Raw genomic sequence first — 9,115 nt, 5'->3', positions numbered from 1 at the left:
GCGAGCCAGCACAGCGGCGCCACCCGCTGCCGGCGCCTCGAAACGGTATGGGCCATCCACCCCCGTCATCTCCTCCATCTTCTCTCTCTCCCCCTTAACCTGATGTGTGGGCCCATGGCATAATAGCCGTGGCCCCCGTCCCCTGAGTCAGCACAAATGAAATTGCTAGGTCCACCCGTACAAGTACCCCAAACTTTATTTAGAGACCTTCTTTGATTCCTAAAATTCCACAAAAATTCCTAAAAATATTACAAAATAATCTAAGCCTATTCATGTCCTTCTTTCCCATAGTTCATCCCATATGAACCCTTTTCTAAAATATCATCCTCCCACGTAAATAGAAAACCTTGTATAAGCGTACCCAAGAATTCGCATCTTGTCCATCCATATTCAAAAACCCTAGGTAAATTCCTAAAAATATCTTAGAGCCACCGAAGCCTATTTCCATGCCCATCCAAGTCATCTTATTCAGCCTGTGCCCTAGAGGTTAAAGTGAGTCTGCTGAACAAGCTCTGACCTCCATTTGCCTAATCTTGTACCAGACCCATCTGTCGCCATGTACGCTATCCCCTAGCACCGGGGCAAGTGATGTCCATCGTACGAGCTCTTTGGCTTCTACTTGATCTTGCCCGACTGCGTCTGTAGCTAGGTTTACTATCCCCTAGTACCAGGACAAACCAACTGTCTAGGACAAACCAACTGTCGCACAAGCTCTCAAGTTCCACCCCTACCCTAGATAAAGAAATTTGGCCAGCTCCACCTGCCATAGGGTCAAAGCCGAGCTTGTCATACAAGTTTCCTAGCCTTGAAATCCACTCACCACTCAACACCCAAATTATTCCTAAAATCTATTCTAAAATATAGTCGTTGTGCTGCCCAATCCAAACCTCGTGTACCAACCCAATCTAGCCGAGATGCTGCCCAATTCAAATCAAATATGCCAACTAAATCCAGCCGATAAGCTGCCTAACCAAAACCCTAGATATCAACAAAACCTAGCCGTCATGCCACCCATCCAGAACCCTAGGAAATCCATTCATAATTTCTTAGAAATCTTTTGAAAATCCAACCATTCTATCAATTAATTATTTAGAAACTTATTTCTAAATAATTAATAAACCATTCATCTTTTATTCAGGGATTATCCTTTAGAAATATGATAATTCCTAAAGTGTCCATCATCCATTCTTTTCCATTTTCTTTAGTCTAGAAATTGATTGTTAGAATTGTTTGCTTGTTTGCATCTTTGTTTGAGCCAGGGATACGCTGGCTGGAAGACTAGGATCCAGAAGATAAGAAGCCGAAGATCCGGCCGTCTAGAAGGCGCGTAGAACGTTAGCCCGACTAGGCTCCAACAAGAAACTGCGGATCCAAAAGGCAAGAAGCTGAGCCCCTAGTCAACCTAGGAAACGTCAATGAAGGCAAGTCCTAGATCCACCCCTTGAGCATTTTTTATCCTATATTTTTCTTAAATATTAGAATTCACCAAGATAATAACTTGACTTGCATATTCTTCAAGATCAAAGGAACAACCCACTTTTATTTTTCTTCTTGCCTTGTCTTGAAGATGCTCTAACCCAAAAACCCTATGGTTGACCCCGGTCACGACTTGATCGATGATCGAGCATTATTCTAGAAATAGAATTCCTTAGGAATACTTCATATATAATAATTTTATGAAAACCCCAAATGTATGAGTTTAGTAAATAAAATGAACCAACTAAAGAGTTAGAAACCCCTAAGGACAGGATAGGGGAGTAAGGGGGCATCCTCATTGGATGATTTTATCCCAATGCTTACTCCGGTCATATAAGGATCAGTTCTCGGGAAAGTCTTTCTAGTGAAATGTGCAACCATACGTGCTAAAATGGTACAACCGTCGGGAGTGCCTGTTTATGTGAGGCCTTGGTTCACACCCTACTAGCTCAACCTAGTAATCCATCCCAAGGGTCATGGTGGGCAAAGGATATGCTAGAGCATCACCTTCGCATAGTCCCAGGTCTGGTCGGCACGGGTTGGCTGAGAGGGTCGGAGACCCTGAGAGCAGAGGTCCTGTTTATTCTGTGCACATTTTTTTGGGTTGATATCCGCGTAGCGGATGATAGTCTCCCATGTTTAGACCCTAGTGTGTCCGTGGATGGACCTAGGGAATGCTGCCTAGAGATAGGCACGGATGGGTATGGATCTCGTAGGTCAGTACCATCTTAGGCCAAGGTATGGGCTGATCGGACGTATGGGTAAGTGTACAAACTCTGCAAAATCATAAATCTATCCGGATAGCCGAGGCTCATGGTCACGAGCCCACATAGTCAAAGCTCCCGTTGATTAGTAATCATGTGTTTATGATGGTAAGAAAGGGCCAAGACCCAAAGAGAGTAATTTGAGAATGAGGCATATGCCGGCTCAGTAGGACCCTGGGCTCCTTAAAATATAGGAACTGGTAGGGAAGGTAACATTCCCCCTCTAGGACCAACAACATAATAAAATTGATTCTTCCTTTACCTCCTTTTCCAAAAATTACCTCACCTTGCATAAAATAGGTTTAATAATAGAATTCAACCTTGTACCCCTTTCCTTGATCATTCCCTGCACTTAATATAACTTCAACGCTAGGATTTGTTGAGTACCAACTATAAGTGTATTCAATCTTGCTTTCATTTATACTTGTTTATGATTCCCGATGCTATGGTTCATTCTGTGGAATGGGCGACAACTCCACCCTCTGCTACACATAGCTGAAAGTTATTTTCTATTATACGCCTTTTATTGTTTATGATGCCAATCTGTGATGAGAACTGTATTAGCCTACTGATATAGAGACTAATATAGAGTAAAGCCCCACAAGAGCCTAGGTCCTTGGAGGAGAAGGGCATGACGGGCAGGGAGGGAGGGGCGACGACATGTAAGGTCAGAGATTATCCAAAACATGCATAGGAGGGATACAGTGGAAAATTAAAAGTTAGATGCTACACTTCGGTATAAAAATCTCTGCCACAGATTCCTTCCATTGGCTTCACGAGCTGCTGATTTTGAAGACTGCTACTTGCTTCTGGAAGAGGCACTTCATAGCGTGAGTAAGCAGGTGGAAGAAAAAATCAGAGAAACTCCTAGCACGGATGCTGAAAAGCCTATTATTCAAGCAACATTCAGTTTACCTGAACATGTGGCTGGTCTGAAAAAAAAGAAAGGCAAAACAATGGATCGAAATGAAAGAAAACTTGGATTTATAAATTTAAGAAGAAAAAGAAGAACAATGCAAAGAAGAACAACCCAAAGAAGAAGAAAACAAGCAAACCTGTACAGCATGAAGAAAGTGGCAGTCTTGCACCAGACTCTCAAGCATATGAGAGAAACGTACAGTCTACAGTCTACATTAGAAGGATATCAAGAATATGAATCGCTTACACCGTGTTTGGATGTAGATATTGAAGCCTAGAACTCGAAATTGTTATGGGGACCGTGTTTGGATGGGTCTTAGAATTTACATTGGAATCACAATCCAATACAAAGCGGTTTTAGAGCTACTACCGCACCCCCTCACATAATTCCCCTCCGCCCCCAAGTCTAGTACCGCTCCTCTCCGTCCACGAGTTGAGTGCCGGCGTGCCGCTCCCCTCCGCCCACCAGTCCGGCTTCCCTCCGGCACTGCGCCCTCTGGTCGGCTTGGGTCCTAAAGACACGGCTTGGGTCCCAAAGACACTATTGCGCACGGAGCAATGGTGGAGAGGTGGAGAAGAAGATGGGTCAAATCCAAATCAGACAGCATGCATATCCAAACACGAATTGATATTTACCACCTAGTTGAATTCCATCTAGCAAATTCATTCACATCCAAACAATCGCTTTGGTATTGTAATTAACACATTTCTAATGCTACTCTGATTTGGTATTGAACTCAATTCAATACCAAGCCCTCAAATATCTACATCTAGACGGAGCCTTAGTAGTTTTAACCAACTTCTTATAGTACACTGACACTTTTCCTCTTACGTAAAAAAGATTCTAAAATTTGACATTGCTATTTTCTTATCTATATTTCTTTCTCTTTATCTCTCTTTTCAGAGTTCAAGTGTTATTCTAGATGTCAGTAATCCTCCCTCCTCCGGAGGAATGGATGGCTGGTATTTTTAGCTGAGCTCTTAAATGTAAGCCTACCTGAATTATACATGTTGGATTTAAGCAACAAAGCATCATATTTTGTTTACAGGAAATGTACTGAAGTCATGATAAACTAGGTGGTACAAGCTTTTGTATATGATAAACTCTGAAGGCATACGTTCTTGTGTTAAGCTTTTGTGGCTGACAGCTTTTGATTAAACACATATCAGTTTAGGAGAAGACATATGTAAGATTTTAATTATAGTTGAATGAACTAGTGACTCACATCAAAAGACATGTTCAGAGTATAAAGTTCTCTGTGTGTTATGTATGGCTCAAAGCAGAAAATATGAGAGTGTGATCCTAGCCGTTGCTTGTCAATTGGATGGCTCAAATGCCCTTACTGCTTAAGTTGCAGTGACAGTAGTCACTGCACACGATCTGTGTCCTGTTCGGACGTCTTTTGCCGCTGCCAGTTTGTACTGCGTGTTGCACCAGCAAGCGGAGTTCCCGTGTGACTATTCTGCTGGAGCTGCGGCCGCTAGAGACGCCTCTACCAAGGAGAGGGCTCAGCTCAACCATGCATTGCGGCAAGACGTACCCTCGGCCAAGAGCTTTGCAGGTGTGACCAGAAGAAACGGTGCGGCCATTTCATTCTGTTCGGATGTCTCGGCCAAGCGCTTTGCACGATTAAATTGGGATGAGATAGGATCAATGTTGGCGCGATACATGCGCGAAATCTTGGTGGTGGAGACGATTCCGTTTTCTAAAAAGCATGTTCGGAATCCTGGTGGAGTCGAAACTGCAACCCCTGGTTGTGTTGCTCAGACCTGCGGAGAATCATAGGCTCCAGTAATATCTTACATCTAAATCACCCACATTTGGTATTTTAACCATTCTATCACTTTTTCTTATTCTTTTTTAAAATTTGGTCTAAAATATCTTATCGATCACATCCACCCTACTGATCTTTATACCTCTCTTTCTTAACCTTTTCTTCCTTATTTAAATGATTAAATCCGAGAGAGAAACTATCTTAAAGGGTCTAACGTCCTTCCAAAAAAATTGAGGCTTTTTGTCCCCAAAATAATCAGAGAAGACTAGTTACCAATTCAAATTCAAACATTGGTTGTTTTGGCCTCTTGCTACCACTATTCTTCAGAAACAGTTGCGAAGTCCCATATTTGTATACATTTATTGACACATGATTTTAGTTGACATAGAGAAGAGATTAAAAAGTCGTTGCATCAAGAAACATTCATCCTGAAAGCTAAAAGTTAGCATACAAGATAACTTATGCGCTATTTTATTATATATCGTTGAGATTGATGCATTATCTTTCCTCCCATCATCCACAAATTAAGGTGGAGAGGCGTAAAATAATTGTAATTTAATTGAAAGGACAACTGTTATCTATTACTCCATCTTCGTCTGTTTCAAATTTTAGACCGTTTTTAACTTTATCTTGAGTTAAAAGTTGCTTAATTTTGGCATAAGTTATACATTAGTATCTTTGGGCAATAGATTATAACAATTCAGACATGGTTTGAATAATAAGACAAAAATCAAATGAACAAAGCTTATCACTAAAGATTTCGTACCATTAGAGAGGTTTCATATGAAAGATTATAAGAAAACACTGAAATAAAATAGTTAATTTAACGTGGACGATATGAGAAACCGGGGAGCTCCCCTAGAGCATGATGGATGCTAGATTGGTTTGCTTGAAATCCGACAACATTTGAAGATAAATCATGTAAATTACTATCACCTACCTACTGCGCCTACAGAGTGCAGATTCACACTACAGAAGTGCATTAGAGGATCAAAGTAAATCCTATGTCTTTATTACAGTGGTGACAAAGCGTGAAGATACAAGGATGTGGCAAAGTGTAACTATGGCCTGCTCATATCACTCTCTAGGTAGCAGCAAGATCCTGCTCCTTCGGGTGACATTTTTAAGTTAACCAACCACTAAAAGAATTGCTACTGAAAAAACTTTGCAAATCTACACGATTGTTCAATTGATTAGGAAAGTAATACATTTTCCCACTCATTTTCTAATTTTTACAGGCCAACAAGCTAACCAAAAATACAAAACCAATCACTGAGTTACCTATGTTCATGTACTCCATTATTATTGAAGAACAGGAACCGCTCGTGTTGTTCGTACCCACGTTGGTTGATGCCAATGCTACATCTCTAGATGGAGCGGCTGCAGCCAATCCTCCTTGGCCACGCCTGGCTCCAGCGTTGAGATCAGGGACTCCGGCTGGATCGATGATTTGGGGATTTACTGGCATGATTTACACCTTGCCACGGGCTACTGGGTCACAGGCCGTCGAGTCGTTATCTAAATTGGGCCGATCCATCTATTATTTGCGTACATGTTCGCTCAGACATCGTCTTCTTCCTCGAAGAGGAGCTGCAGACCGATGAAGCGACGATGCTGCACCTTCACCGGTGCTGGGATGAGGGGTGAATGGTCTTTGCTGCTAGGGTTAGGTAGGGCGGCCGCCCTACATCCTCCTATTAGGGTCCGCCATTATATGAAACTATGGTGGTGACTGTTTTGTCATAAATTATCGAGAGGTTCCAATAATACTTTACATCTAAATTACCTATCTTTAGTATTATGAAACAGTAAGTGTAGAATATCCTATTGATCATATGTAGCCTAACCATTCTACCGGTATTTTTTAATCTTTTTAAAAATTTGGTCTAAAATATCTTATCGATGGCATCCACCCTACTAACCTTTATACCTCTCTTTCTTAACCTTTCTTCCTTATTTAAATGATTATTAAATGAGAATCTATCTCAAAGGGTCCAACGTTCTTAAAAAAAAAGTCTGAAGGTTTTTGTTCCCAAAATAATCAGATGCCGGGGGCTCTTGCCATTCTTCGCAAACTGTTGCGAAGTCCCATGTTTGTATACCATAACTTCTGGATATAAAAATAGCTTAATTAGAACCATGGCCATCTTCCTGTTATAGTTGATCAAGATGCGATGCTGAGCAAAACCTGAAGTGATATATTCTCTACCTTTCCCTGAACTGATTTGGGAAAAGTTTGGAGCCTTTTTTCTTTGTTTATTTGATTTGAAGTTCTTGCGGCGAACAGGTCGAATCCGCGACGTGTTCCAAAAAAACCACACAGTGAATAGGTCTTCCGCATATCCACCGTAGCCAGGAATTTGTACCCTGGTATTCATTGTAAAAAAAAGTTCAATGCAATATGGAAGGTGTGAACTTAGAGGATGTTTGGGAACACCGTACTAAACTTTAGCACCTGCCACATCGGATATTTGATACTAATTAGGAGTATTAAATATAGTCTAATTACAAAACTAATTGTACAGATGGAGTCTAATTCGCGAGACGAATTTATTAAGCCTAATTAGTCCATGATTTGACAATGTGGTGCTACAGTAACCATTTGCTAATGATGGATTAATTAGCCTTAATAGATTCGTCTCGCGAATTAAACTCCATCTGTGCAATTAGTTTTGTAATTAGCTCATGTTTAGTCCTTCTAATTAGCATCCGAATATCCGATGTGATCCTGCTAAAGTTTAGTACCTCGTATCCAAACACCCAAAATCCTTTACCCCCAGTTCAAATCTGGGTGCCGCCTAATCAATAAAATACTTAGGATTAATCAATAAAATGATCTACTAAACTCCGATAAACATCTCTCAGATGCAAGTCCACTTTCGATATAATTTCTTGGAATTGAGGTTTAGTATCTTTTAGGTGTTTACGTAACTCATCCAGAAATTTCTTTACCTGTTCAATTTCTAACGAATCAAGATTGTTATTTGAACAAAAAGATCACAATAAACTTTTGGTAAAAGTTTTGTCTTGGTCGGAGTGGGGATGCAAAATGAATCTGTTTATCATAAAGAGATTCGTTGTTCCTGACCCTGCCACTTTTTTTGTTTGTTCCGCCATCCCACCTAATGAAGTGTTAGGATTCTTTTCAATAAAATCCGATGCCGTCATAGGTTTTCTCGTTCCCACTGCTAGTTCGGCTCAATTTGACACTTGAAAAGGAGAGTTGCTGAGTAAGCTCAGTTAGATTGGTAGGAGGCAGATATGAGATAGGTTAATACATGTATATACTATTTACAATCGGTTTGTTTACAAAAGTTTATGGTATTCAGATGAATACGGGTGCATACCCCTGCCTACTCCGGTGCGCATATCCCGGCCCTGCCGCACAAGGTCTCGTCCCCTCAGAGTCAGCGGGGAGGGAGCCATGACATGTCAACTCACCCAGCGGCGCGCGGGCGCCGTTGAATGCCGGCCCAAAGCAAGGGAGGTCATGTTTACTTCCCTTCAAACTCCCAACTTTGACACTATGCAAAAGAAGATTCCTCATCACATCAAACTTACGGTACATGCATGGAGTACTAAATGTAGACGAAATCAAAAACTAATTGCACAGTTTTGTTGTACTTTGCGAGACGAATCTTTTGAGCCTAATTAGTCAATATTTAGACAATAATTCACAAATACAAACGAAACGCTACAGTTGCGCATTTATAGCAAAATGTCAATTTTGCCTATCACAAATTGGGAAGTAAACAAGGCCGGAGAAACTGCAGCGCATTGATGAGTTGGGAGAAATGGATTGCCAAGATCGCTGCAACAGATACTCATTCAAGGCACCTTTCACGTCAACGCAGCAGTCCACCCCCTACGCGCACGCATGCCTTCAGTGTCGCTCTACAAGCAGCAAATCAGGCCGGTGCAGGCGATGTCACTGGCACTGCCCGCCATCTCCCCGACTTTTTTCTATTTTAGCTCTTTTCACCAAAAATTTTTACAAATAGGTCCCTAACGGAACCAATTCCAAAAATGGACCCTTAGCTACAACGTCTTGGCGCCAGGATTCATGACGCCAAGGTCCCCACCATGGCCGCTGACCGGGCACCTGACGTGACGCCAAGGCTTGGCGCCAAGATGTATGGCGCCAATCCTCCTACATAAGGCGCCGGCCCTTCTTCCTGCCCG

Source organism: Setaria italica, chromosome VI, assembly GCF_000263155.2.
Source record: "Setaria italica strain Yugu1 chromosome VI, Setaria_italica_v2.0, whole genome shotgun sequence".
Taxonomy (NCBI): domain Eukaryota; kingdom Viridiplantae; phylum Streptophyta; class Magnoliopsida; order Poales; family Poaceae; genus Setaria; species Setaria italica.
Note: the sequence above shows the minus strand (reverse complement) of the source record.